The sequence below is a fragment of the Alosa pseudoharengus genome, unplaced genomic scaffold (assembly GCF_046254945.1).
Source record: "Alosa pseudoharengus isolate Yale_2024_CS ecotype anadromous, Long Island Sound unplaced genomic scaffold, YU_APseudo_1.1 YU_APseudo_1.1_scf_6, whole genome shotgun sequence".
In the NCBI taxonomy this organism is placed as follows: domain Eukaryota; kingdom Metazoa; phylum Chordata; class Actinopteri; order Clupeiformes; family Clupeidae; genus Alosa; species Alosa pseudoharengus.
The window spans coordinates 12,657,690-12,680,907 of NW_027468848.1; the positions used below are offsets into that span (position 1 = coordinate 12,657,690).

The 23,218-nt window shown below is 49.3% G+C and overlaps 58 non-coding genes across 58 annotated transcripts; all 58 read left to right on the plus strand.

Annotated features, from left to right (window-relative positions):
- The first annotated feature begins 4,727 nt into the window (after positions 1–4,727).
- Positions 4,728–4,799, plus strand: trnap-cgg (transfer RNA proline (anticodon CGG)). Its single transcript has one exon. It is a non-coding gene; the product is annotated as a tRNA-Pro (tRNA).
- A 173-nt stretch (positions 4,800–4,972) lies between these two features.
- Positions 4,973–5,044, plus strand: trnap-ugg (transfer RNA proline (anticodon UGG)). Its single transcript has one exon. It is a non-coding gene; the product is annotated as a tRNA-Pro (tRNA).
- A 287-nt stretch (positions 5,045–5,331) lies between these two features.
- On the plus strand, positions 5,332–5,403 carry trnap-agg (transfer RNA proline (anticodon AGG)). Its single transcript has one exon. It is a non-coding gene; the product is annotated as a tRNA-Pro (tRNA).
- Positions 5,404–5,815: 412 nt separating this feature from the next.
- trnap-agg (transfer RNA proline (anticodon AGG)) lies at positions 5,816–5,887 on the plus strand. The gene has a single exon. It is a non-coding gene; the product is annotated as a tRNA-Pro (tRNA).
- A 189-nt stretch (positions 5,888–6,076) lies between these two features.
- trnap-cgg (transfer RNA proline (anticodon CGG)) lies at positions 6,077–6,148 on the plus strand. The gene has a single exon. It is a non-coding gene; the product is annotated as a tRNA-Pro (tRNA).
- A 535-nt stretch (positions 6,149–6,683) lies between these two features.
- On the plus strand, positions 6,684–6,755 carry trnap-agg (transfer RNA proline (anticodon AGG)). The gene has a single exon. It is a non-coding gene; the product is annotated as a tRNA-Pro (tRNA).
- Positions 6,756–6,925: 170 nt separating this feature from the next.
- Positions 6,926–6,997, plus strand: trnap-agg (transfer RNA proline (anticodon AGG)). Its single transcript has one exon. It is a non-coding gene; the product is annotated as a tRNA-Pro (tRNA).
- A 431-nt stretch (positions 6,998–7,428) lies between these two features.
- trnap-cgg (transfer RNA proline (anticodon CGG)) lies at positions 7,429–7,500 on the plus strand. Its single transcript has one exon. It is a non-coding gene; the product is annotated as a tRNA-Pro (tRNA).
- A 173-nt stretch (positions 7,501–7,673) lies between these two features.
- trnap-ugg (transfer RNA proline (anticodon UGG)) lies at positions 7,674–7,745 on the plus strand. Its single transcript has one exon. It is a non-coding gene; the product is annotated as a tRNA-Pro (tRNA).
- A 173-nt stretch (positions 7,746–7,918) lies between these two features.
- Positions 7,919–7,991, plus strand: trnap-ugg (transfer RNA proline (anticodon UGG)). The gene has a single exon. It is a non-coding gene; the product is annotated as a tRNA-Pro (tRNA).
- Positions 7,992–8,280: 289 nt separating this feature from the next.
- Positions 8,281–8,352, plus strand: trnap-agg (transfer RNA proline (anticodon AGG)). The gene has a single exon. It is a non-coding gene; the product is annotated as a tRNA-Pro (tRNA).
- Positions 8,353–8,764: 412 nt separating this feature from the next.
- trnap-agg (transfer RNA proline (anticodon AGG)) lies at positions 8,765–8,836 on the plus strand. The gene has a single exon. It is a non-coding gene; the product is annotated as a tRNA-Pro (tRNA).
- Positions 8,837–9,025: 189 nt separating this feature from the next.
- Positions 9,026–9,097, plus strand: trnap-cgg (transfer RNA proline (anticodon CGG)). The gene has a single exon. It is a non-coding gene; the product is annotated as a tRNA-Pro (tRNA).
- A 173-nt stretch (positions 9,098–9,270) lies between these two features.
- trnap-ugg (transfer RNA proline (anticodon UGG)) lies at positions 9,271–9,343 on the plus strand. Its single transcript has one exon. It is a non-coding gene; the product is annotated as a tRNA-Pro (tRNA).
- A 289-nt stretch (positions 9,344–9,632) lies between these two features.
- trnap-agg (transfer RNA proline (anticodon AGG)) lies at positions 9,633–9,704 on the plus strand. Its single transcript has one exon. It is a non-coding gene; the product is annotated as a tRNA-Pro (tRNA).
- A 170-nt stretch (positions 9,705–9,874) lies between these two features.
- On the plus strand, positions 9,875–9,946 carry trnap-agg (transfer RNA proline (anticodon AGG)). Its single transcript has one exon. It is a non-coding gene; the product is annotated as a tRNA-Pro (tRNA).
- A 170-nt stretch (positions 9,947–10,116) lies between these two features.
- On the plus strand, positions 10,117–10,188 carry trnap-agg (transfer RNA proline (anticodon AGG)). The gene has a single exon. It is a non-coding gene; the product is annotated as a tRNA-Pro (tRNA).
- Positions 10,189–10,377: 189 nt separating this feature from the next.
- On the plus strand, positions 10,378–10,449 carry trnap-cgg (transfer RNA proline (anticodon CGG)). Its single transcript has one exon. It is a non-coding gene; the product is annotated as a tRNA-Pro (tRNA).
- Positions 10,450–10,622: 173 nt separating this feature from the next.
- Positions 10,623–10,695, plus strand: trnap-ugg (transfer RNA proline (anticodon UGG)). The gene has a single exon. It is a non-coding gene; the product is annotated as a tRNA-Pro (tRNA).
- Positions 10,696–10,984: 289 nt separating this feature from the next.
- trnap-agg (transfer RNA proline (anticodon AGG)) lies at positions 10,985–11,056 on the plus strand. Its single transcript has one exon. It is a non-coding gene; the product is annotated as a tRNA-Pro (tRNA).
- Positions 11,057–11,468: 412 nt separating this feature from the next.
- Positions 11,469–11,540, plus strand: trnap-agg (transfer RNA proline (anticodon AGG)). The gene has a single exon. It is a non-coding gene; the product is annotated as a tRNA-Pro (tRNA).
- Positions 11,541–11,729: 189 nt separating this feature from the next.
- Positions 11,730–11,801, plus strand: trnap-cgg (transfer RNA proline (anticodon CGG)). Its single transcript has one exon. It is a non-coding gene; the product is annotated as a tRNA-Pro (tRNA).
- A 535-nt stretch (positions 11,802–12,336) lies between these two features.
- Positions 12,337–12,408, plus strand: trnap-agg (transfer RNA proline (anticodon AGG)). The gene has a single exon. It is a non-coding gene; the product is annotated as a tRNA-Pro (tRNA).
- Positions 12,409–12,578: 170 nt separating this feature from the next.
- On the plus strand, positions 12,579–12,650 carry trnap-agg (transfer RNA proline (anticodon AGG)). The gene has a single exon. It is a non-coding gene; the product is annotated as a tRNA-Pro (tRNA).
- A 170-nt stretch (positions 12,651–12,820) lies between these two features.
- Positions 12,821–12,892, plus strand: trnap-agg (transfer RNA proline (anticodon AGG)). Its single transcript has one exon. It is a non-coding gene; the product is annotated as a tRNA-Pro (tRNA).
- Positions 12,893–13,081: 189 nt separating this feature from the next.
- Positions 13,082–13,153, plus strand: trnap-cgg (transfer RNA proline (anticodon CGG)). The gene has a single exon. It is a non-coding gene; the product is annotated as a tRNA-Pro (tRNA).
- Positions 13,154–13,326: 173 nt separating this feature from the next.
- trnap-ugg (transfer RNA proline (anticodon UGG)) lies at positions 13,327–13,398 on the plus strand. Its single transcript has one exon. It is a non-coding gene; the product is annotated as a tRNA-Pro (tRNA).
- Positions 13,399–13,571: 173 nt separating this feature from the next.
- On the plus strand, positions 13,572–13,644 carry trnap-ugg (transfer RNA proline (anticodon UGG)). The gene has a single exon. It is a non-coding gene; the product is annotated as a tRNA-Pro (tRNA).
- Positions 13,645–13,933: 289 nt separating this feature from the next.
- Positions 13,934–14,005, plus strand: trnap-agg (transfer RNA proline (anticodon AGG)). Its single transcript has one exon. It is a non-coding gene; the product is annotated as a tRNA-Pro (tRNA).
- A 412-nt stretch (positions 14,006–14,417) lies between these two features.
- trnap-agg (transfer RNA proline (anticodon AGG)) lies at positions 14,418–14,489 on the plus strand. The gene has a single exon. It is a non-coding gene; the product is annotated as a tRNA-Pro (tRNA).
- A 189-nt stretch (positions 14,490–14,678) lies between these two features.
- On the plus strand, positions 14,679–14,750 carry trnap-cgg (transfer RNA proline (anticodon CGG)). The gene has a single exon. It is a non-coding gene; the product is annotated as a tRNA-Pro (tRNA).
- A 535-nt stretch (positions 14,751–15,285) lies between these two features.
- trnap-agg (transfer RNA proline (anticodon AGG)) lies at positions 15,286–15,357 on the plus strand. The gene has a single exon. It is a non-coding gene; the product is annotated as a tRNA-Pro (tRNA).
- Positions 15,358–15,527: 170 nt separating this feature from the next.
- On the plus strand, positions 15,528–15,599 carry trnap-agg (transfer RNA proline (anticodon AGG)). Its single transcript has one exon. It is a non-coding gene; the product is annotated as a tRNA-Pro (tRNA).
- A 170-nt stretch (positions 15,600–15,769) lies between these two features.
- On the plus strand, positions 15,770–15,841 carry trnap-agg (transfer RNA proline (anticodon AGG)). Its single transcript has one exon. It is a non-coding gene; the product is annotated as a tRNA-Pro (tRNA).
- Positions 15,842–16,030: 189 nt separating this feature from the next.
- On the plus strand, positions 16,031–16,102 carry trnap-cgg (transfer RNA proline (anticodon CGG)). The gene has a single exon. It is a non-coding gene; the product is annotated as a tRNA-Pro (tRNA).
- Positions 16,103–16,275: 173 nt separating this feature from the next.
- On the plus strand, positions 16,276–16,348 carry trnap-ugg (transfer RNA proline (anticodon UGG)). Its single transcript has one exon. It is a non-coding gene; the product is annotated as a tRNA-Pro (tRNA).
- A 289-nt stretch (positions 16,349–16,637) lies between these two features.
- trnap-agg (transfer RNA proline (anticodon AGG)) lies at positions 16,638–16,709 on the plus strand. The gene has a single exon. It is a non-coding gene; the product is annotated as a tRNA-Pro (tRNA).
- A 170-nt stretch (positions 16,710–16,879) lies between these two features.
- trnap-agg (transfer RNA proline (anticodon AGG)) lies at positions 16,880–16,951 on the plus strand. Its single transcript has one exon. It is a non-coding gene; the product is annotated as a tRNA-Pro (tRNA).
- Positions 16,952–17,121: 170 nt separating this feature from the next.
- On the plus strand, positions 17,122–17,193 carry trnap-agg (transfer RNA proline (anticodon AGG)). Its single transcript has one exon. It is a non-coding gene; the product is annotated as a tRNA-Pro (tRNA).
- Positions 17,194–17,382: 189 nt separating this feature from the next.
- On the plus strand, positions 17,383–17,454 carry trnap-cgg (transfer RNA proline (anticodon CGG)). Its single transcript has one exon. It is a non-coding gene; the product is annotated as a tRNA-Pro (tRNA).
- A 173-nt stretch (positions 17,455–17,627) lies between these two features.
- trnap-ugg (transfer RNA proline (anticodon UGG)) lies at positions 17,628–17,700 on the plus strand. Its single transcript has one exon. It is a non-coding gene; the product is annotated as a tRNA-Pro (tRNA).
- Positions 17,701–17,989: 289 nt separating this feature from the next.
- Positions 17,990–18,061, plus strand: trnap-agg (transfer RNA proline (anticodon AGG)). Its single transcript has one exon. It is a non-coding gene; the product is annotated as a tRNA-Pro (tRNA).
- A 412-nt stretch (positions 18,062–18,473) lies between these two features.
- Positions 18,474–18,545, plus strand: trnap-agg (transfer RNA proline (anticodon AGG)). The gene has a single exon. It is a non-coding gene; the product is annotated as a tRNA-Pro (tRNA).
- A 189-nt stretch (positions 18,546–18,734) lies between these two features.
- On the plus strand, positions 18,735–18,806 carry trnap-cgg (transfer RNA proline (anticodon CGG)). The gene has a single exon. It is a non-coding gene; the product is annotated as a tRNA-Pro (tRNA).
- A 173-nt stretch (positions 18,807–18,979) lies between these two features.
- Positions 18,980–19,052, plus strand: trnap-ugg (transfer RNA proline (anticodon UGG)). Its single transcript has one exon. It is a non-coding gene; the product is annotated as a tRNA-Pro (tRNA).
- A 289-nt stretch (positions 19,053–19,341) lies between these two features.
- On the plus strand, positions 19,342–19,413 carry trnap-agg (transfer RNA proline (anticodon AGG)). The gene has a single exon. It is a non-coding gene; the product is annotated as a tRNA-Pro (tRNA).
- Positions 19,414–19,825: 412 nt separating this feature from the next.
- trnap-agg (transfer RNA proline (anticodon AGG)) lies at positions 19,826–19,897 on the plus strand. The gene has a single exon. It is a non-coding gene; the product is annotated as a tRNA-Pro (tRNA).
- Positions 19,898–20,086: 189 nt separating this feature from the next.
- trnap-cgg (transfer RNA proline (anticodon CGG)) lies at positions 20,087–20,158 on the plus strand. Its single transcript has one exon. It is a non-coding gene; the product is annotated as a tRNA-Pro (tRNA).
- A 535-nt stretch (positions 20,159–20,693) lies between these two features.
- trnap-agg (transfer RNA proline (anticodon AGG)) lies at positions 20,694–20,765 on the plus strand. Its single transcript has one exon. It is a non-coding gene; the product is annotated as a tRNA-Pro (tRNA).
- A 170-nt stretch (positions 20,766–20,935) lies between these two features.
- trnap-agg (transfer RNA proline (anticodon AGG)) lies at positions 20,936–21,007 on the plus strand. Its single transcript has one exon. It is a non-coding gene; the product is annotated as a tRNA-Pro (tRNA).
- Positions 21,008–21,177: 170 nt separating this feature from the next.
- On the plus strand, positions 21,178–21,249 carry trnap-agg (transfer RNA proline (anticodon AGG)). Its single transcript has one exon. It is a non-coding gene; the product is annotated as a tRNA-Pro (tRNA).
- Positions 21,250–21,438: 189 nt separating this feature from the next.
- Positions 21,439–21,510, plus strand: trnap-cgg (transfer RNA proline (anticodon CGG)). Its single transcript has one exon. It is a non-coding gene; the product is annotated as a tRNA-Pro (tRNA).
- Positions 21,511–21,683: 173 nt separating this feature from the next.
- On the plus strand, positions 21,684–21,756 carry trnap-ugg (transfer RNA proline (anticodon UGG)). The gene has a single exon. It is a non-coding gene; the product is annotated as a tRNA-Pro (tRNA).
- Positions 21,757–22,045: 289 nt separating this feature from the next.
- trnap-agg (transfer RNA proline (anticodon AGG)) lies at positions 22,046–22,117 on the plus strand. The gene has a single exon. It is a non-coding gene; the product is annotated as a tRNA-Pro (tRNA).
- Positions 22,118–22,287: 170 nt separating this feature from the next.
- On the plus strand, positions 22,288–22,359 carry trnap-agg (transfer RNA proline (anticodon AGG)). The gene has a single exon. It is a non-coding gene; the product is annotated as a tRNA-Pro (tRNA).
- A 170-nt stretch (positions 22,360–22,529) lies between these two features.
- On the plus strand, positions 22,530–22,601 carry trnap-agg (transfer RNA proline (anticodon AGG)). Its single transcript has one exon. It is a non-coding gene; the product is annotated as a tRNA-Pro (tRNA).
- Positions 22,602–22,790: 189 nt separating this feature from the next.
- trnap-cgg (transfer RNA proline (anticodon CGG)) lies at positions 22,791–22,862 on the plus strand. Its single transcript has one exon. It is a non-coding gene; the product is annotated as a tRNA-Pro (tRNA).
- A 173-nt stretch (positions 22,863–23,035) lies between these two features.
- trnap-ugg (transfer RNA proline (anticodon UGG)) lies at positions 23,036–23,108 on the plus strand. Its single transcript has one exon. It is a non-coding gene; the product is annotated as a tRNA-Pro (tRNA).
- Positions 23,109–23,218: the final 110 nt, after the last annotated feature.

Consider the following 23,218-nt stretch of genomic DNA (forward strand, 5'->3'; position numbering starts at 1 on the left):
CCACTTCATGCGGCGACTGGCAGCTGGGTGCACCAAGGATGCTCATCCTCTTTACCCCATTTTCATGGCACGCATGTCTTCGTGCATTTTTGAATGGGACAGTGGGGATGTGTCTCTGCTGAGGCAGGCCAAGAGGGAGCAGCTGAGACGTGAAGGTGTCCCTGGCATCACCGGCACTATGGTGGACCAACGGATCACCAAGGAGGAATTGGCCCTGCACTGCCGAAGGCGGACAAGAGGAGAGCAGCAGACCATCTTGCTGATCGAGCACCTCCTCAGCGAGCTAATGGGGGTAAAGGGTCGAGACCTTCTTGGTGTCCCTCTCTTGGACCAGGAGAGGATGCAGCACATCTGGCAAGTCCAGAAAAGGCACGTAAAGTGCATTCAGGACGAACCAGGTGTGCTGCTCTACACACAGACTGGCACCACCACCAAAGAGGGTATTGTGCTGCCAAACTACAGGTGTGCAAGGGGCTCCACATCACTGGAGTCCTTTCATCTCCATCTGAACAGGTTCATTCCAGGTCAGTATAAATCATTACTCATCAGAAATATCAATGGTGACACAATTAATGTCTATCAAATAGCAAAGCACAACAAATTAACTTGCAGTTATTGATCTTATCTAAAGGAACAAGTGCCAACAGCTTAAATTTCCAGCTGTACCTCCTGGAAGGCCTGAACAGGTGGAATCAGGACCGTAAGATGGCATCTCTGGCAGGCAAACCTCCGTCCCTGTTAAGCTACTCCGGGGACCTGGTGCACTGTGTCAACACCCACAGTGTTAAGGTGCTTGGAAGACAGCTTGTTCCATCTTTTCAGCCACCTTCTGTCTATACTGGTGAGTTTTAGCTTTAAATTGCTTTTTATATTCATAAAAAAATTATATTCATATTAATTTTCTGAAAACTGCGTTCCCCTGTCTGTTCCAGGTGAACTCATAGGTATAGATTACCTGTACCGGCAAACAGGGCAGGCCATGCAGGACGTGGATCCTGACTCTGAGGCGACCGATCAGATGTTGGAGGATGTGGGCACGGAGGAGGAGTTGGAGGACGAGGGCTTCGGAGATAGCAACCTGGATCCCACTATTGAGGTGCTGGACCTGTCCCCTGGCTCATTACCTGCCTCGACCAGTGTAGCCAGCACTCCTGCCTCTGTCCAGACTGGGTCTGCTAACACCACTACAGCAGCACCTAAGCAACAACTGGTAACTATTCTTAATAATAACAGTACAAGTAGTATTATTTGTATAGCACTATTAACTTTAATTGTATTTGCCTTATTCATAATAATAACAGTACAAGTAGTATTATTTGTATAGCACTATTAACTTTAATTGTATTTGCCTTATTCACCCGGCGGCCATTACGAGGCTGAGGGGTACACTTGCCATTACACCTCAGTCCAGCAGATGGTGGTGGTAATGCACTCCTTTTGCAAACTGCCAAAAAAAACTCACTGAAGAAGAAGAAAAGGCCAGTGAACCCTTCTTCTTTTTCAGTGAGTTTTTTTTAGCAGGTTGCAAACGGAGTGCATTACCACCACCATCTGCTGGACTGAGGTGTAATGGCAAGTGTACCCCTCAGCCTCGTAATGGCCGCCGGGTGAATAAGGCGAATAGCACAATGAAAAGAAAAATAGAAACAAACAAAATACCATTAATACAATCTAAAGAGTAAATACATTAATAAAAAGCAAAGTAAAAAAAGATAGATTAAATTCCATAAACATGTTTTTTTTTTTTTTAAGTCTTTCAACTCCATGACCAGGGTGCCCTCTGGTCCATCCTCCACGACCACCTACGCCGCCTCTGGTCCATCTGCCACGTCCACCTACGCCGCCGCCGCCTCTGGTCCATCTGCCATGTCCACCTACGCCGCCTCTGGTCCATCTGCCATGTCCACCTACGCCGCCTCTGGTCCATCTGCCACGTCCACCTACGCCGCCTCTGGTCCATCTGCCACGACCACCTACGCCGCCTCTGGTCCATCTGCCACGTCCACCTACGCCGCCTCTGGTCCATCCTCCACGACCACCTACGCCGCCTCTGGTCCATCTGCCACGTCCACCTACGCCGCCGCCGCCTCTGGTCCATCCTCCACGACCACCTACGCCGCCTCTGGTCCATCCTCCACGACCACCTACGCCGCCTCTGGTCCATCCTCCACGACCACCTACGCCGCCGCCGCCTCTGGTCCATCTGCCACGTCCACCTACGCCGCCGCCGCCTCTGGTCCATCTGCCATGTCCACCTACGCCGCCTCTGGTCCATCTGCCATGTCCACCTACGCCGCCTCTGGTCCATCTGCCATGTCCACCTACGCCGCCTCTGGTCCATCTGCCACGTCCACCTACGCCGCCTCTGGTCCATCTGCCATGTCCACCTACGCCGCCTCTGGTCCATCTGCCACGACCACCTACGCCGCCGCCGCCTCTGGTCCAGTTGCCACGTCCACCTACGCCGCCTCTGGTCCAGTTGCCATGTCCACCTACGCCGCCTCTGGTCCATCCTCCATGACCACCTACGCCTCCGTCCTTCCTCTCCCCACCACCCTCACAGTCTCTGTCACTCCAGCCACTGCTCCCCCAGCAGTGCAACCAGTGCCAGAGGAACCACTGGTAAGACTATTTGTGACAAGTACATTGTGGTAGTTGTGTTGTTCTTCTGCCTGTGATATTGTATCTTTTTTTTAACATTGGTTTACTCTTATATTTTACCAGGCTGTGGATGAGCGCAGTGTACCAGGGATAGACAGAGTGGACAGCCTGGCAGGCTACTTGGTGGGGCTTAGGGTGGAAACCGGGCAAACTCTGAGCCACCAGCAGGCCAGTACCATCATTGCCCTATGGCAAAACCTGCTTCCGTTTGACCAGCAGAGAGTGGCGTACGCTGCCCGGCACCAGGTGCGTCTTACCACAGGACGGTTTAGGTGCTCAAAAACCAAGCCTGAATTCACGCCTGGTGTGGACAGCATGACCCGTTGCGTCCTTGGGTCAACAGGATCACCTGCCCAGTGGCCAGACAGTTGCCGCCTGGTAGAGTCCATCTTTGTTAAACTGTGTGATATTCACAGGAGCCCCAAAAAATTGGGAAATCATGCAGTAACAAGATGGACTCTAATTCTGAGGGACTACAGCAAGATCCGGCAACTTGTCCTGGGCAATGGGACTGTGATGCAGAGTACCACCCTGCAGTTGTTTGAGGTGAATCAAACAACGCTAATTCAATGGCACAACAAGCGGCTGAAGAGGCAAGAATGTGCCATCCTGCTTCAGGGTGTGAACTTGCCAGCCCCCATTCCTATTGCGGCTAGGCCTCTCCCCCCTGGACAGATTCGCCCCACTGCAGCACCCCCACAGCCTGGTCCCCAACACCGCTACCACCTGCCTGAAAGCACAGTGGGAAAGGCAGTGGACAAACGAAAGTCTGCAGTTCCGGCCCCGCACCCCCCTCCTCCAAAAGTTTTCCGGCCAAGGCAGTTGTTCCCTGCTGATTCTGCCCCTTTACCTGTTATATCCAACCCCGGTCCTGCATTTGCCCCCATTGTACAAACACTTGTTTCTGCTCCTTCACCTGTCATCCCCAACCCCAGTCCTGCCTTTGCCCCGTTTGTGTTTTTGTGTCCTGCTCCAGTTCCTGCCGTCCGGCATATTGCTCCTGCTGGCCCCATTCCCTCCCCAACACCTGCTCGGAGGCCCTACGTCCGCACTGTGGACAAAAACAAGTGCAGTCTGTGCCACCAGCCCCGCAACAAAGAAACTGGCCACAGCCAGTATTATGGCCACATCTACTGTCCCCAGACTGCTGCTCTGCCACTTGACCAGTGGATGGAGGACATGAAGAAGAAGAGGGCAGACAAAAAAAAATAATTTGTTCATTTGAAAATGCTACATTGTTCATTATGTAAGCGCTTTTTTGTTTGTAAATAGTCCACAACTTGTGTGTGTGTGTGTGTGTGTGTGTGTGGCGCAGTGTGTGCGTGTTTATGTGTGTGTGTGGCGCAGTGTGTGTGTGTGTATGCGTGAGAGTATACTCATGAGGGTGTGTTTATGTGAGACAAAAGGAGAAGGTGTTTTAATAAAAAAAAAAAAAGGTTGAACTTTATCTCTACAGTATCCTTTGGCTTTTTTCTATCAAACCTATCTGGAAAACATTTCAAACTCACACAGATATTAAAATTACAAGAAAAGGACATAATGGTATTGCACACAGATCCACAGGGTGTGAGAAGTGATTGTCAGAAACATTTATTTGATATAAAGGTTTATTATAATAAGCAGTAGTAGTATCATATTCTTATTTATATTATTCTTATTGCAATAAAGCATTAAAATTACAAGAAAAGGACATAATGGTATTGCACACAGATCCACAGGGTGTGAGAAGTGATTGTCAGAAACATTTATTTGATATAAAGGTTTATTATGAGCAGCAGTAGTAGTAGTAGTATCATATTCGTATTTGTATTATTCTTATTGCAACAAAGCATTCTTACCAATTGTATTTTTCTTAGTTTTTAAGCTATATTTGATAGATTCATAGCACTTTTCAAGAGTTTGCATTAATTCATGCATGTTCCAATCGGGATTCGAACCGGCGATTTTCTCATTTTTCCTCTCTTTTTTTCTTTTCTCCTTCCCCCTTCTTCCCCTTCCTTCCCCTTCTTTCCTCCTTCTTCCCCCCCCTCTCCAGACTATTGTTCCCCAGCTTTAGCGGTGGCCCAGGCTCGTTGGTCTAGGGGTATGATTCTCGCTTCGGGTGCGAGAGGTCCCGGGTTCAACTCCCGGACGAGCCCTTCTATCCGAAAGAAACGCCAGACTTCGCTGCAAGAATCGACGCTAACGAAACATACAAAGACGAAACTATTTTGTTAGCATTGAAGGAAAAGAGCCAATTTTGAACCAGATTTTTTACTTGCTCAGGCCTGCAAGTGGTCCTGACCAAATAAGACCCAGGAGAGCACTCAGCGGCGCGTTGGTCTAGGGGTATGATTCTCGCTTTGGGTGCGAGAGGTCCCGGGTTCAAATCCCGGACGAGCCCTTTTGTGCTTCCTCACCAATTCTTTGTCGGCCTCACTGTCTAACGCCTTTGTGCTGTGGAGATTTAGCCTCAGTTGGATGTTTATTTTTTCCCCCGTAGCCATCACATTGGGGCTTGTTGTTCTAGGGGAATGATTATCGCTTTGGGTGCGAGAGGTCCCGGGTTCAAATCCAGGACGAGCCCGCAGGCGTTATAGGTGCATTTCATTGAAATGTGTTAATTTTCAACTCTCGTCAGTGATCTAGAAAATTATGTTGTTTTTTTCAACTAAATTCATAGCCAGTCAAGGCTCGTTGGTCTAGGGGTATGATTCTCGCTTAGGGTGCGAGAGGTCCCGGGTTCAAATCCCGGACGAGCCCTTCCCCACGCAAATATTTGTCATTATCATGTGCTTGTGTCAGCACTGTCTCACCTTTGCTGTACAGCATATAGCCGGCAGCTTTTCTGCAACTAAACACCACCACACCTCCCTTTCCTTTCAGATAAATATTGCTGCACAGAAGGCTCGACATAAGCTTTTGAACAGCGTGGCTCGTTGGTCTAGGGGTATGATTCTCGCTTAGGGTGCGAGAGATCCCGAGTTCAAATCCCGGAAGAGCCCTTTCCCACGCAACTTTCTGTCAGTATCATGTGTTTGTGTCAGCACTGTCTCTCCTTTGCTGTACAGCATGTAGCCGGCAGCTTTTCTGCAACTCAACACCACCCGACCTGCCTTTCCTTTCAGCTAAATATTGCTGCACAAAACGCTCGACAACAGCGTTTGTTCAGCGTGGCTCGTTGGTCTAGGGGTATGATTCTCGCTTAGGGTGCGAGAGGTCCCGGTTTCAAATCCCGGACGAGCCCTCTGTTCTGTGAAACTCTGCAACTTTTGCTGCTAGCTGCCACCGGTGAACTGCTGCAGTTTGTTACCCAGGACTTACTTTAGGAAATGTTGATGCGCAGTGGAACCAAGCTGAAATATTGGTCTTCCCTGCAGACCACTCTAAATATTTGTGTGAAGAAAGGCACCGAATAAAAGGTACCCTTGGCCCAGGCTCGTTGGTCTAGGGGTATGATTCTCGCTTCGGGTGCGAGAGGTCCCGGGTTCAACTCCCGGACGAGCCCTTCTTTCCGAAAGAAACGCCAGACTTCACTGCAAGAATCGACGCTAACGAAACAAACAAAGACGAAACTTTTTTGTTAGCATTGAAGGAAAAGAGCCAATTTTGAACCAGATTTTTTACTTGCTCAGGCCTGCAAGGGGTCCTGACCAAATAAGACCCAGGAGAGCACTCAGCGGCTCGTTGGTCTAGGGGTATGATTCTCGCTTTGGGTCCGAGAGGTCCCGGGTTCAAATCCCAGACGAGCCCTTTTGTGCTTCCTCACCAATTCTTTGTCGGCCTCACTGTCTAACGCCTTTGTTCTGTGGAGATTTAGCCTCAGTTGGATGTTTATTTTTTCCCCCGTAGCCATCACATTGGGGCTTGTTGTTCTAGGGGAATGATTATCGCTTTGGGTGCGAGAGGTCCCGGGTCAAAATCCAGGACGAGCCCGCAGGCGTTATAGGTGCATTTCATTGAAATGTGTTAATTTTCAACTCTCGTCAGTGATCTAGAAAATTATGTTGTTGTTTTTTTCAACTAAATTCCTAGCCAGTCAAGGCTCGTTGGTCTAGGGGTATGATTCTCGCTTAGGGTGCGAGAGGTCCCGGGTTCAAATCCCGGACGAGCCCTTCCCCACCGAAATATTTGTCATTATCATGTGCTTGTGTCAGCACTGTCTCACCTTTGCTGTACAGCATATAGCCGGCAGCTTTTCTGCAACTAAACACCACCACACCTCCCTTTCCTTTCAGATAAATATTGCTGCACAGAAGGCTCGACATAAGCTTTTGAGCAGCGTGGCTCGTTGGTCTAGGGGTATGATTCTCGCTTAGGGTGCGAGAGGTCCCGGGTTCAAATCCCGGAAGAGCCCTTTCCCACGCAACTTTCTGTCAGTATCATGTGTTTGTGTCAGCACTGTCTCTCCTTTGCTGTACAGCATGTAGCCGGCAGCTTTTCTGCAACTCAACACCACCCGACCTGCCTTTCCTTTCAGCTAAATATTGCTGCACAAAACGCTCGACAAAAGCATTTGTGCAGCGTGGCTCGTTGGTCTAGGGGTATGATTCTCGCTTAGGGTGCGAGAGGTCCCGGTTTCAAATCCCAGACGAGCCCTCTGTTCTGTGAAACTCTGCAACTTTTGCTGCTAACTGCCACCGGTGAACTGCTGCAGTTTGTTACCCAGGACTTACTTTAGGAAATGTTGATGCGCAGTGGAACCAAGCTGAAATATTGGTCTTCCCTGCAGACCACTCTGAATATTTGTGTGAAGAAAGGCACCGAATAAAAGGTACCCTTGGCCCCGGCTCGTTGGTCTAGGGGTATGATTCTCGCTTCGGGTGCGAGAGGTCCCGGGTTCAACTCCCGGACGAGCCCTTCTTTCCGAAAGAAACGCCAGACTTCACTGCAAGAATCGACGCTAACGAAACAAACAAAGACGAAACTCTTTTGTTAGCATTGAAGGAAAAGAGCCAATTTTGAACCAGATTTTTTACTTGCTCAGGCCTGCAAGGGGTCCTGACCAAATAAGACCCAGGAGAGCACTCAGCGTCTCGTTGGTCTAGGGGTATGATTCTCGCTTTGGGTGCGAGAGGTCCCGGGTTCAACTCCCGGACGAGCCCTTCTTTCCGAAAGAAACGCCAGACTTCACTGCAAGAATCGACGCTAACGAAACAAACAAAGACGAAACTCTTTTGTTAGCATTGAAGGAAAAGAGCCAATTTTGAACCAGATTTTTTACTTGCTCAGGCCTGCAAGGGGTCCTGACCAAATAAGACCCAGGAGAGCACTCAGCGTCTCGTTGGTCTAGGGGTATGATTCTCGCTTTGGGTGCGAGAGGTCCCGGGTTCAAATCCCGGACGAGCGCTTTTGTGCTTCCTCACCAATTCTTTGTCGGCCTCACTGTCTAACGCCTTTGTGCTGTGGAGATTTAGCCTCAGTTGGATGTTTATTTTTTCCCCCGTAGCCATCACATTGGGGCTTGTTGTTCTAGGGGAATGATTATCGCTTTGGGTGCGAGAGGTCCCGGGTTCAAATCCAGGACGAGCCCGCAGGCGTTATAGGTGCATTTCATTGAAATGTGTTAATTTTCAACTCTCGTCAGTGATCTAGAAAATTATGTTGTTGTTTTTTTCAACTAAATTCATAGCCAGTCAAGGCTCGTTGGTCTAGGGGTATGATTCTCGCTTAGGGTGCGAGAGGTCCCGGGTTCAAATCCCGGACGAGCCCTTCCCCACGCAAATATTTGTCATTATCATGTGCTTGTGTCAGCACTGTCTCACCTTTGCTGTACAGCATATAGCCGGCAGCTTTTCTGCAACTAAACACCACCACACCTCCCTTTCCTTTCAGATAAATATTGCTGCACAGAAGGCTCGACATAAGCTTTTGAACAGCGTGGCTCGTTGGTCTAGGGGTATGATTCTCGCTTAGGGTGCGAGAGATCCCGAGTTCAAATCCCGGAAGAGCCCTTTCCCACGCAACTTTCTGTCAGTATCATGTGTTTGTGTCAGCACTGTCTCTCCTTTGCTGTACAGCATGTAGCCGGCAGCTTTTCTGCAACTCAACACCACCCGACCTGCCTTTCCTTTCAGCTAAATATTGCTGCACAAAACGCTCGACAACAGCGTTTGTTCAGCGTGGCTCGTTGGTCTAGGGGTATGATTCTCGCTTAGGGTGCGAGAGGTCCCGGTTTCAAATCCCGGACGAGCCCTCTGTTCTGTGAAACTCTGCAACTTTTGCTGCTAGCTGCCACCGGTGAACTGCTGCAGTTTGTTACCCAGGACTTACTTTAGGAAATGTTGATGCGCAGTGGAACCAAGCTGAAATATTGGTCTTCCCTGCAGACCACTCTAAATATTTGTGTGAAGAAAGGCACCGAATAAAAGGTACCCTTGGCCCAGGCTCGTTGGTCTAGGGGTATGATTCTCGCTTCGGGTGCGAGAGGTCCCGGGTTCAACTCCCGGACGAGCCCTTCTTTCCGAAAGAAACGCCAGACTTCACTGCAAGAATCGACGCTAACGAAACAAACAAAGACGAAACTTTTTTGTTAGCATTGAAGGAAAAGAGCCAATTTTGAACCAGATTTTTTACTTGCTCAGGCCTGCAAGGGGTCCTGACCAAATAAGACCCAGGAGAGCACTCAGCGTCTCGTTGGTCTAGGGGTATGATTCTCGCTTTGGGTGCGAGAGGTCCCGGGTTCAAATCCCGGACGAGCGCTTTTGTGCTTCCTCACCAATTCTTTGTCGGCCTCACTGTCTAACGCCTTTGTGCTGTGGAGATTTAGCCTCAGTTGGATGTTTATTTTTTCCCCCGTAGCCATCACATTGGGGCTTGTTGTTCTAGGGGAATGATTATCGCTTTGGGTGCGAGAGGTCCCGGGTCAAAATCCAGGACGAGCCCGCAGGCGTTATAGGTGCATTTCATTGAAATGTGTTAATTTTCAACTCTCGTCAGTGATCTAGAAAATTATGTTGTTGTTTTTTTCAACTAAATTCATAGCCAGTCAAGGCTCGTTGGTCTAGGGGTATGATTCTCGCTTAGGGTGCGAGAGGTCCCTGGTTCAAATCCCGGACGAGCCCTTCCCCACCGAAATATTTGTCATTATCATGTGCTTGTGTCAGCACTGTCTCACCTTTGCTGTACAGCATATAGCCGGCAGCTTTTCTGCAACTAAACACCACCACACCTCCCTTTCCTTTCAGATAAATATTGCTGCACAGAAGGCTCGACATAAGCTTTTGAGCAGCGTGGCTCGTTGGTCTAGGGGTATGATTCTCGCTTAGGGTGCGAGAGGTCCCGGGTTCAAATCCCGGAAGAGCCCTTTCCCACGCAACTTTCTGTCAGTATCATGTGTTTGTGTCAGCACTGTCTCTCCTTTGCTGTACAGCATGTAGCCGGCAGCTTTTCTGCAACTCAACACCACCCGACCTGCCTTTCCTTTCAGCTAAATATTGCTGCACAAAACGCTCGACAACAGCGTTTGTGCAGCGTGGCTCGTTGGTCTAGGGGTATGATTCTCGCTTAGGGTGCGAGAGGGCCCGGGTTCAAATTCCGGACGAGCCCTCTGTTCTGTGAAACTCTGCAACTTTTGCTGCTAGCTGCCACCGGTGAACTGCTGCAGTTTGTTACCCAGGACTTACTTTAGGAAATGTTGATGCGCAGTGGAACCAAGCTGAAATATTGGTCTTCCCTGCAGACCACTCTAAATATTTGTGTGAAGAAAGGCACCGAATAAAAGGTACCCTTGGCCCCGGCTCGTTGGTCTAGGGGTATGATTCTCGCTTCGGGTGCGAGAGGTCCCGGGTTCAACTCCCGGACGAGCCCTTCTTTCCGAAAGAAACGCCAGACTTCACTGCAAGAATCGACGCTAACGAAACAAACAAAGACGAAACTCTTTTGTTAGCATTGAAGGAAAAGAGCCAATTTTGAACCAGATTTTTTACTTGCTCAGGCCTGCAAGGGGTCCTGACCAAATAAGACCCAGGAGAGCACTCAGCGTCTCGTTGGTCTAGGGGTATGATTCTCGCTTTGGGTGCGAGAGGTCCCGGGTTCAAATCCCGGACGAGCGCTTTTGTGCTTCCTCACCAATTCTTTGTCGGCCTCACTGTCTAACGCCTTTGTGCTGTGGAGATTTAGCCTCAGTTGGATGTTTATTTTTTCCCCCGTAGCCATCACATTGGGGCTTGTTGTTCTAGGGGAATGATTATCGCTTTGGGTGCGAGAGGTCCCGGGTTCAAATCCAGGACGAGCCCGCAGGCGTTATAGGTGCATTTCATTGAAATGTGTTAATTTTCAACTCTCGTCAGTGATCTAGAAAATTATGTTGTTGTTTTTTTCAACTAAATTCATAGCCAGTCAAGGCTCGTTGGTCTAGGGGTATGATTCTCGCTTAGGGTGCGAGAGGTCCCGGGTTCAAATCCCGGACGAGCCCTTCCCCACGCAAATATTTGTCATTATCATGTGCTTGTGTCAGCACTGTCTCACCTTTGCTGTACAGCATATAGCCGGCAGCTTTTCTGCAACTAAACACCACCACACCTCCCTTTCCTTTCAGATAAATATTGCTGCACAGAAGGCTCGACATAAGCTTTTGAACAGCGTGGCTCGTTGGTCTAGGGGTATGATTCTCGCTTAGGGTGCGAGAGATCCCGAGTTCAAATCCCGGAAGAGCCCTTTCCCACGCAACTTTCTGTCAGTATCATGTGTTTGTGTCAGCACTGTCTCTCCTTTGCTGTACAGCATGTAGCCGGCAGCTTTTCTGCAACTCAACACCACCCGACCTGCCTTTCCTTTCAGCTAAATATTGCTGCACAAAACGCTCGACAACAGCGTTTGTTCAGCGTGGCTCGTTGGTCTAGGGGTATGATTCTCGCTTAGGGTGCGAGAGGTCCCGGTTTCAAATCCCGGACGAGCCCTCTGTTCTGTGAAACTCTGCAACTTTTGCTGCTAGCTGCCACCGGTGAACTGCTGCAGTTTGTTACCCAGGACTTACTTTAGGAAATGTTGATGCGCAGTGGAACCAAGCTGAAATATTGGTCTTCCCTGCAGACCACTCTAAATATTTGTGTGAAGAAAGGCACCGAATAAAAGGTACCCTTGGCCCAGGCTCGTTGGTCTAGGGGTATGATTCTCGCTTCGGGTGCGAGAGGTCCCGGGTTCAACTCCCGGACGAGCCCTTCTTTCCGAAAGAAACGCCAGACTTCACTGCAAGAATCGACGCTAACGAAACAAACAAAGACGAAACTTTTTTGTTAGCATTGAAGGAAAAGAGCCAATTTTGAACCAGATTTTTTACTTGCTCAGGCCTGCAAGGGGTCCTGACCAAATAAGACCCAGGAGAGCACTCAGCGGCTCGTTGGTCTAGGGGTATGATTCTCGCTTTGGGTCCGAGAGGTCCCGGGTTCAAATCCCAGACGAGCCCTTTTGTGCTTCCTCACCAATTCTTTGTCGGCCTCACTGTCTAACGCCTTTGTTCTGTGGAGATTTAGCCTCAGTTGGATGTTTATTTTTTCCCCCGTAGCCATCACATTGGGGCTTGTTGTTCTAGGGGAATGATTATCGCTTTGGGTGCGAGAGGTCCCGGGTCAAAATCCAGGACGAGCCCGCAGGCGTTATAGGTGCATTTCATTGAAATGTGTTAATTTTCAACTCTCGTCAGTGATCTAGAAAATTATGTTGTTGTTTTTTTCAACTAAATTCATAGCCAGTCAAGGCTCGTTGGTCTAGGGGTATGATTCTCGCTTAGGGTGCGAGAGGTCCCGGGTTCAAATCCCGGACGAGCCCTTCCCCACCGAAATATTTGTCATTATCATGTGCTTGTGTCAGCACTGTCTCACCTTTGCTGTACAGCATATAGCCGGCAGCTTTTCTGCAACTAAACACCACCACACCTCCCTTTCCTTTCAGATAAATATTGCTGCACAGAAGGCTCGACATAAGCTTTTGAACAGCGTGGCTCGTTGGTCTAGGGGTATGATTCTCGCTTAGGGTGCGAGAGATCCCGGGTTCAAATCCCGGAAGAGCCCTTTCCCACGCAACTTTCTGTCAGTATCATGTGTTTGTGTCAGCACTGTCTCTCCTTTGCTGTACAGCATGTAGCCGGGAGCTTTTCTGCAACTCAACACCACCCGACCTGCCTTTCCTTTCAGCTAAATATTGCTGCACAAAACGCTCGACAACAGCGTTTGTGCAGCGTGGCTCGTTGGTCTAGGGGTATGATTCTCGCTTAGGGTGCGAGAGGGCCCGGGTTCAAATTCCGGACGAGCCCTCTGTTCTGTGAAACTCTGCAACTTTTGCTGCTAGCTGCCACCGGTGAACTGCTGCAGTTTGTTACCCAGGACTTACTTTAGGAAATGTTGATGCGCAGTGGAACCAAGCTGAAATATTGGTCTTCCCTGCAGACCACTCTAAATATTTGTGTGAAGAAAGGCACCGAATAAAAGGTACCCTTGGCCCCGGCTCGTTGGTCTAGGGGTATGATTCTCGCTTCGGGTGCGAGAGGTCCCGGGTTCAACTCCCGGACGAGCCCTTCTTTCCGAAAGAAACGCCAGACTTCACTGCAAGAATCGACGCTAACGAAACAAACAAAGACGAAACTCTTTTGTTAGCATTGAAGGAAAAGAGCCAATTTTGAACCAGATTTTTTACTTGCTCAGGCCTGCAAGGGGTCCTGACCAAATAAGACCCAGGAGAGCACTCAGCGTCTCGTTGGTCTAGGGGTATGATTCTCGCTTTGGGTGCGAGAGGTCCCGGGTTCAACTCCCGGACGAGCCCTTCTTTCCGAAAGAAACGCCAGACTTCACTGCAAGAATCGACGCTAACGAAACAAACAAAGACGAAACTCTTTTGTTAGCATTGAAGGAAAAGAGCCAATTTTGAACCAGATTTTTTACTTGCTCAGGCCTGCAAGGGGTCCTGACCAAATAAGACCCAGGAGAGCACTCAGCGTCTCGTTGGTCTAGGGGTATGATTCTCGCTTTGGGTGCGAGAGGTCCCGGGTTCAAATCCCGGACGAGCGCTTTTGTGCTTCCTCACCAATTCTTTGTCGGCCTCACTGTCTAACGCCTTTGTGCTGTGGAGATTTAGCCTCAGTTGGATGTTTATTTTTTCCCCCGTAGCCATCACATTGGGGCTTGTTGTTCTAGGGGAATGATTATCGCTTTGGGTGCGAGAGGTCCCGGGTTCAAATCCAGGACGAGCCCGCAGGCGTTATAGGTGCATTTCATTGAAATGTGTTAATTTTCAACTCTCGTCAGTGATCTAGAAAATTATGTTGTTGTTTTTTTCAACTAAATTCATAGCCAGTCAAGGCTCGTTGGTCTAGGGGTATGATTCTCGCTTAGGGTGCGAGAGGTCCCGGGTTCAAATCCCGGACGAGCCCTTCCCCACGCAAATATTTGTCATTATCATGTGCTTGTGTCAGCACTGTCTCACCTTTGCTGTACAGCATATAGCCGGCAGCTTTTCTGCAACTAAACACCACCACACCTCCCTTTCCTTTCAGATAAATATTGCTGCACAGAAGGCTCGACATAAGCTTTTGAACAGCGTGGCTCGTTGGTCTAGGGGTATGATTCTCGCTTAGGGTGCGAGAGATCCCGAGTTCAAATCCCGGAAGAGCCCTTTCCCACGCAACTTTCTGTCAGTATCATGTGTTTGTGTCAGCACTGTCTCTCCTTTGCTGTACAGCATGTAGCCGGCAGCTTTTCTGCAACTCAACACCACCCGACCTGCCTTTCCTTTCAGCTAAATATTGCTGCACAAAACGCTCGACAACAGCGTTTGTTCAGCGTGGCTCGTTGGTCTAGGGGTATGATTCTCGCTTAGGGTGCGAGAGGTCCCGGTTTCAAATCCCGGACGAGCCCTCTGTTCTGTGAAACTCTGCAACTTTTGCTGCTAGCTGCCACCGGTGAACTGCTGCAGTTTGTTACCCAGGACTTACTTTAGGAAATGTTGATGCGCAGTGGAACCAAGCTGAAATATTGGTCTTCCCTGCAGACCACTCTAAATATTTGTGTGAAGAAAGGCACCGAATAAAAGGTACCCTTGGCCCAGGCTCGTTGGTCTAGGGGTATGATTCTCGCTTCGGGTGCGAGAGGTCCCGGGTTCAACTCCCGGACGAGCCCTTCTTTCCGAAAGAAACGCCAGACTTCACTGCAAGAATCGACGCTAACGAAACAAACAAAGACGAAACTTTTTTGTTAGCATTGAAGGAAAAGAGCCAATTTTGAACCAGATTTTTTACTTGCTCAGGCCTGCAAGGGGTCCTGACCAAATAAGACCCAGGAGAGCACTCAGCGGCTCGTTGGTCTAGGGGTATGATTCTCGCTTTGGGTCCGAGAGGTCCCGGGTTCAAATCCCAGACGAGCCCTTTTGTGCTTCCTCACCAATTCTTTGTCGGCCTCACTGTCTAACGCCTTTGTTCTGTGGAGATTTAGCCTCAGTTGGATGTTTATTTTTTCCCCCGTAGCCATCACATTGGGGCTTGTTGTTCTAGGGGAATGATTATCGCTTTGGGTGCGAGAGGTCCCGGGTCAAAATCCAGGACGAGCCCGCAGGCGTTATAGGTGCATTTCATTGAAATGTGTTAATTTTCAACTCTCGTCAGTGATCTAGAAAATTATGTTGTTGTTTTTTTCAACTAAATTCATAGCCAGTCAAGGCTCGTTGGTCTAGGGGTATGATTCTCGCTTAGGGTGCGAGAGGTCCCGGGTTCAAATCCCGGACGAGCCCTTCCCCACCGAAATATTGGTCATTATCATGTGCTTGTGTCAGCACTGTCTCACCTTTGCTGTACAGCATATAGCCGGCAGCTTTTCTGCAACTAAACACCACCACACCTCCCTTTCCTTTCAGATAAATATTGCTGCACAGAAGGCTCGACATAAGCTTTTGAACAGCGTGGCTCGTTGGTCTAGGGGTATGATTCTCGCTTAGGGTGCGAGAGATCCCGGGTTCAAATCCCGGAAGAGCCCTTTCCCACGCAACTTTCTGTCAGTATCATGTGTTTGTGTCAGCACTGTCTCTCCTTTGCTGTACAGCATGTAGCCGGCAGCTTTTCTGCAACTCAACACCACCCGACCTGCCTTTCCTTTCAGCTAAATATTGCTGCACAAAACGCTCGACAACAGCGTTTGTGCAGCGTGGCTCGTTGGTCTAGGGGTATGATTCTCGCTTAGGGTGCGAGAGGGCCCGGGTTCAAATTCCGGACGAGCCCTCTGTTCTGTGAAACTCTGCAACTTTTGCTGCTAGCTGCCACCGGTGAACTGCTGCAGTTTGTTACCCAGGACTTACTTTAGGAAATGTTGATGCGCAGTGGAACCAAGCTGAAATATTGGTCTTCCCTGCAGACCACTCTAAATATTTGTGTGAAGAAAGGCACCGAATAAAAGGTACCCTTGGCCCAGGCTCGTTGGTCTAGGGGTATGATTCTCGCTTCGGGTGCGAGAGGTCCCGGGTTCAACTCCCGGACGAGCCCTTCTTTCCGAAAGAAACGCCAGACTTCACTGCAAGAATCGACGCTAACGAAACAAACAAAGACGAAACTTTTTTGTTAGCATTGAAGGAAAAGAGCCAATTTTGAACCAGATTTTTTACTTGCTCAGGCCTGCAAGGGGTCCTGACCAAATAAGACCCAGGAGAGCACTCAGCGTCTCGTTGGTCTAGGGGTATGATTCTCGCTTTGGGTGCGAGAGGTCCCGGGTTCAAATCCCGGACGAGCGCTTTTGTGCTTCCTCACCAATTCTTTGTCGGCCTCACTGTCTAACGCCTTTGTGCTGTGGAGATTTAGCCTCAGTTGGATGTTTATTTTTTCCCCCGTAGCCATCACATTGGGGCTTGTTGTTCTAGGGGAATGATTATCGCTTTGGGTGCGAGAGGTCCCGGGTCAAAATCCAGGACGAGCCCGCAGGCGTTATAGGTGCATTTCATTGAAATGTGTTAATTTTCAACTCTCGTCAGTGATCTAGAAAATTATGTTGTTGTTTTTTTCAACTAAATTCATAGCCAGTCAAGGCTCGTTGGTCTAGGGGTATGATTCTCGCTTAGGGTGCGAGAGGTCCCTGGTTCAAATCCCGGACGAGCCCTTCCCCACCGAAATATTTGTCATTATCATGTGCTTGTGTCAGCACTGTCTCACCTTTGCTGTACAGCATATAGCCGGCAGCTTTTCTGCAACTAAACACCACCACACCTCCCTTTCCTTTCAGATAAATATTGCTGCACAGAAGGCTCGACATAAGCTTTTGAGCAGCGTGGCTCGTTGGTCTAGGGGTATGATTCTCGCTTAGGGTGCGAGAGGTCCCGGGTTCAAATCCCGGAAGAGCCCTTTCCCACGCAACTTTCTGTCAGTATCATGTGTTTGTGTCAGCACTGTCTCTCCTTTGCTGTACAGCATGTAGCCGGCAGCTTTTCTGCAACTCAACACCACCCGACCTGCCTTTCCTTTCAGCTAAATATTGCTGCACAAAACGCTCGACAACAGCGTTTGTGCAGCGTGGCTCGTTGGTCTAGGGGTATGATTCTCGCTTAGGGTGCGAGAGGGCCCGGGTTCAAATTCCGGACGAGCCCTCTGTTCTGTGAAACTCTGCAACTTTTGCTGCTAGCTGCCACCGGTGAACTGCTGCAGTTTGTTACCCAGGACTTACTTTAGGAAATGTTGATGCGCAGTGGAACCAAGCTGAAATATTGGTCTTCCCTGCAGACCACTCTAAATATTTGTGTGAAGAAAGGCACCGAATAAAAGGTACCCTTGGCCCCGGCTCGTTGGTCTAGGGGTATGATTCTCGCTTCGGGTGCGAGAGGTCCCGGCTTCAACTCCCGGACGAGCCCTTCTTTCCGAAAGAAACGCCAGACTTCACTGCAAGAATCGACGCTAACGAAACAAACAAAGACGAAACTCTTTTGTTAGCATTGAAGGAAAAGAGCCAATTTTGAACCAGATTTTTTACTTGCTCAGGCCTGCAAGGGGTCCTGACCAAATAAGACCCAGGAGAGCACTCAGCGTCTCGTTGGTCTAGGGGTATGATTCTCGCTTTGGGTGCGAGAGGTCCCGGGTTCAAATCCCGGACGAGCGCTTTTGTGCTTCCTCACCAATTCTTTGTCGGCCTCACTGTCTAACGCCTTTGTGCTGTGGAGATTTAGCCTCAGTTGGATGTTTATTTTTTCCCCCGTAGCCATCACATTGGGGCTTGTTGTTCTAGGGGAATGATTATCGCTTTGGGTGCGAGAGGTCCCGGGTTCAAATCCAGGACGAGCCCGCAGGCGTTATAGGTGCATTTCATTGAAATGTGTTAATTTTCAACTCTCGTCAGTGATCTAGAAAATTATGTTGTTGTTTTTTTCAACTAAATTCATAGCCAGTCAAGGCTCGTTGGTCTAGGGGTATGATTCTCGCTTAGGGTGCGAGAGGTCCCGGGTTCAAATCCCGGACGAGCCCTTCCCCACGCAAATATTTGTCATTATCATGTGCTTGTGTCAGCACTGTCTCACCTTTGCTGTACAGCATATAGCCGGCAGCTTTTCTGCAACTAAACACCACCACACCTCCCTTTCCTTTCAGATAAATATTGCTGCACAGAAGGCTCGACATAAGCTTTTGAACAGCGTGGCTCGTTGGTCTAGGGGTATGATTCTCGCTTAGGGTGCGAGAGATCCCGAGTTCAAATCCCGGAAGAGCCCTTTCCCACGCAACTTTCTGTCAGTATCATGTGTTTGTGTCAGCACTGTCTCTCCTTTGCTGTACAGCATGTAGCCGGCAGCTTTTCTGCAACTCAACACCACCCGACCTGCCTTTCCTTTCAGCTAAATATTGCTGCACAAAACGCTCGACAACAGCGTTTGTGCAGCGTGGCTCGTTGGTCTAGGGGTATGATTCTCGCTTAGGGTGCGAGAGGGCCCGGGTTCAAATTCCGGACGAGCCCTCTGTTCTGTGAAACTCTGCAACTTTTGCTGCTAGCTGCCACCGGTGAACTGCTGCAGTTTGTTACCCAGGACTTACTTTAGGAAATGTTGATGCGCAGTGGAACCAAGCTGAAATATTGGTCTTCCCTGCAGACCACTCTAAACATTTGTGTGAAGAAAGGCACCGAATAAAAGGTACCCTTGGCCCCGGCTCGTTGGTCTAGGGGTATGATTCTCGCTTCGGGAGCGAGAGGTCCCGGGTTCAACTCCCGGACGAGCCCTTCTTTCCGAAAGAAACGCCAGACTTCACTGCAAGAATCGACGCTAACGAAACAAACAACGACGAAACTCTTTTGTTAGCATTGAAGGAAAAGAGCCAATTTTGAACCAGATTTTTTACTTGCTCAGGCCTGCAAGGGGTCCTGACCAAATAAGACCCAGGAGAGCACTCAGCGTCTCGTTGGTCTAGGGGTATGATTCTCGCTTTGGGTGCGAGAGGTCCCGGGTTCAAATCCCGGACGAGCGCTTTTGTGCTTCCTCACCAATTCTTTGTCGGCCTCACTGTCTAACGCCTTTGTGCTGTGGAGATTTAGCCTCAGTTGGATGTTTATTTTTTCCCCCGTAGCCATCACATTGGGGCTTGTTGTTCTAGGGGAATGATTATCGCTTTGGGTGCGAGAGGTCCCGGGTTCAAATCCAGGACGAGCCCGCAGGCGTTATAGGTGCATTTCATTGAAATGTGTTAATTTTCAACTCTCGTCAGTGATCTAGAAAATTATGTTGTTGTTTTTTTCAACTAAATTCATAGCCAGTCAAGGCTCGTTGGTCTAGGGGTATGATTCTCGCTTAGGGTGCGAGAGGTCCCGGGTTCAAATCCCGGACGAGCCCTTCCCCACGCAAATATTTGTCATTATCATGTGCTTGTGTCAGCACTGTCTCACCTTTGCTGTACAGCATATAGCCGGCAGCTTTTCTGCAACTAAACACCACCACACCTCCCTTTCCTTTCAGATAAATATTGCTGCACAGAAGGCTCGACATAAGCTTTTGAACAGCGTGGCTCGTTGGTCTAGGGGTATGATTCTCGCTTAGGGTGCGAGAGATCCCGAGTTCAAATCCCGGAAGAGCCCTTTCCCACGCAACTTTCTGTCAGTATCATGTGTTTGTGTCAGCACTGTCTCTCCTTTGCTGTACAGCATGTAGCCGGCAGCTTTTCTGCAACTCAACACCACCCGACCTGCCTTTCCTTTCAGCTAAATATTGCTGCACAAAACGCTCGACAACAGCGTTTGTTCAGCGTGGCTCGTTGGTCTAGGGGTATGATTCTCGCTTAGGGTGCGAGAGGTCCCGGTTTCAAATCCCGGACGAGCCCTCTGTTCTGTGAAACTCTGCAACTTTTGCTGCTAGCTGCCACCGGTGAACTGCTGCAGTTTGTTACCCAGGACTTACTTTAGGAAATGTTGATGCGCAGTGGAACCAAGCTGAAATATTGGTCTTCCCTGCAGACCACTCTAAATATTTGTGTGAAGAAAGGCACCGAATAAAAGGTACCCTTGGCCCAGGCTCGTTGGTCTAGGGGTATGATTCTCGCTTCGGGTGCGAGAGGTCCCGGGTTCAACTCCCGGACGAGCCCTTCTTTCCGAAAGAAACGCCAGACTTCACTGCAAGAATCGACGCTAACGAAACAAACAAAGACGAAACTTTTTTGTTAGCATTGAAGGAAAAGAGCCAATTTTGAACCAGATTTTTTACTTGCTCAGGCCTGCAAGGGGTCCTGACCAAATAAGACCCAGGAGAGCACTCAGCGGCTCGTTGGTCTAGGGGTATGATTCTCGCTTTGGGTCCGAGAGGTCCCGGGTTCAAATCCCAGACGAGCCCTTTTGTGCTTCCTCACCAATTCTTTGTCGGCCTCACTGTCTAACGCCTTTGTTCTGTGGAGATTTAGCCTCAGTTGGATGTTTATTTTTTCCCCCGTAGCCATCACATTGGGGCTTGTTGTTCTAGGGGAATGATTATCGCTTTGGGTGCGAGAGGTCCCGGGTCAAAATCCAGGACGAGCCCGCAGGCGTTATAGGTGCATTTCATTGAAATGTGTTAATTTTCAACTCTCGTCAGTGATCTAGAAAATTATGTTGTTGTTTTTTTCAACTAAATTCATAGCCAGTCAAGGCTCGTTGGTCTAGGGGTATGATTCTCGCTTAGGGTGCGAGAGGTCCCGGGTTCAAATCCCGGACGAGCCCTTCCCCACCGAAATATTTGTCATTATCATGTGCTTGTGTCAGCACTGTCTCACCTTTGCTGTACAGCATATAGCCGGCAGCTTTTCTGCAACTAAACACCACCACACCTCCCTTTCCTTTCAGATAAATATTGCTGCACAGAAGGCTCGACATAAGCTTTTGAACAGCGTGGCTCGTTGGTCTAGGGGTATGATTCTCGCTTAGGGTGCGAGAGATCCCGGGTTCAAATCCCGGAAGAGCCCTTTCCCACGCAACTTTCTGTCAGTATCATGTGTTTGTGTCAGCACTGTCTCTCCTTTGCTGTACAGCATGTAGCCGGCAGCTTTTCTGCAACTCAACACCACCCGACCTGCCTTTCCTTTCAGCTAAATATTGCTGCACAAAACGCTCGACAACAGCGTTTGTGCAGCGTGGCTCGTTGGTCTAGGGGTATGATTCTCGCTTAGGGTGCGAGAGGGCCCGGGTTCAAATTCCGGACGAGCCCTCTGTTCTGTGAAACTCTGCAACTTTTGCTGCTAGCTGCCACCGGTGAACTGCTGCAGTTTGTTACCCAGGACTTACTTTAGGAAATGTTGATGCGCAGTGGAACCAAGCTGAAATATTGGTCTTCCCTGCAGACCACTCTAAATATTTGTGTGAAGAAAGGCACCGAATAAAAGGTACCCTTGGCCCAGGCTCGTTGGTCTAGGGGTATGATTCTCGCTTCGGGTGCGAGAGGTCCCGGGTTCAACTCCCGGACGAGCCCTTCTTTCCGAAAGAAACGCCAGACTTCACTGCAAGAATCGACGCTAACGAAACAAACAAAGACGAAACTTTTTTGTTAGCATTGAAGGAAAAGAGCCAATTTTGAACCAGATTTTTTACTTGCTCAGGCCTGCAAGGGGTCCTGACCAAATAAGACCCAGGAGAGCACTCAGCGTCTCGTTGGTCTAGGGGTATGATTCTCGCTTTGGGTGCGAGAGGTCCCGGGTTCAAATCCCGGACGAGCGCTTTTGTGCTTCCTCACCAATTCTTTGTCGGCCTCACTGTCTAACGCCTTTGTGCTGTGGAGATTTAGCCTCAGTTGGATGTTTATTTTTTCCCCCGTAGCCATCACATTGGGGCTTGTTGTTCTAGGGGAATGATTATCGCTTTGGGTGCGAGAGGTCCCGGGTCAAAATCCAGGACGAGCCCGCAGGCGTTATAGGTGCATTTCATTGAAATGTGTTAATTTTCAACTCTCGTCAGTGATCTAGAAAATTATGTTGTTGTTTTTTTCAACTAAATTCATAGCCAGTCAAGGCTCGTTGGTCTAGGGGTATGATTCTCGCTTAGGGTGCGAGAGGTCCCTGGTTCAAATCCCGGACGAGCCCTTCCCCACCGAAATATTTGTCATTATCATGTGCTTGTGTCAGCACTGTCTCACCTTTGCTGTACAGCATATAGCCGGCAGCTTTTCTGCAACTAAACACCACCACACCTCCCTTTCCTTTCAGATAAATATTGCTGCACAGAAGGCTCGACATAAGCTTTTGAGCAGCGTGGCTCGTTGGTCTAGGGGTATGATTCTCGCTTAGGGTGCGAGAGGTCCCGGGTTCAAATCCCGGAAGAGCCCTTTCCCACGCAACTTTCTGTCAGTATCATGTGTTTGTGTCAGCACTGTCTCTCCTTTGCTGTACAGCATGTAGCCGGCAGCTTTTCTGCAACTCAACACCACCCGACCTGCCTTTCCTTTCAGCTAAATATTGCTGCACAAAACGCTCGACAAAAGCGTTTGTGCAGCGTGGCTCGTTGGTCTAGGGGTATGATTCTCGCTTAGGGTGCGAGAGGTCCCGGTTTCAAATCCCGGACGAGCCCTCTGTTCTGTGAAACTCTGCAACTTTTGCTGCTAGCTGCCACCGGTGAACTGCTGCAGTTTGTTACCCAGGACTTACTTTAGGAAATGTTGATGCGCAGTGGAACCAAGCTGAAATATTGGTCTTCCCTGCAGACCACTCTAAACATTTGTGTGAAGAAAGGCACCGAATAAAAGGTACCCTTGGCCCCGGCTCGTTGGTCTAGGGGTATGATTCTCGCTTCGGGAGCGAGAGGTCCCGGGTTCAACTCCCGGACGAGCCCTTCTTTCCGAAAGAAACGCCAGACTTCACTGCAAGAATCGACGCTAACGAAACAAACAACGACGAAACTCTTTTGTTAGCATTGAAGGAAAAGAGCCAATTTTGAACCAGATTTTTTACTTGCTCAGGCCTGCAAGGGGTCCTGACCAAATAAGACCCAGGAGAGCACTCAGCGTCTCGTTGGTCTAGGGGTATGATTCTCGCTTTGGGTGCGAGAGGTCCCGGGTTCAAATCCCGGACGAGCGCTTTTGTGCTTCCTCACCAATTCTTTGTCGGCCTCACTGTCTAACGCCTTTGTGCTGTGGAGATTTAGCCTCAGTTGGATGTTTATTTTTTCCCCCGTAGCCATCACATTGG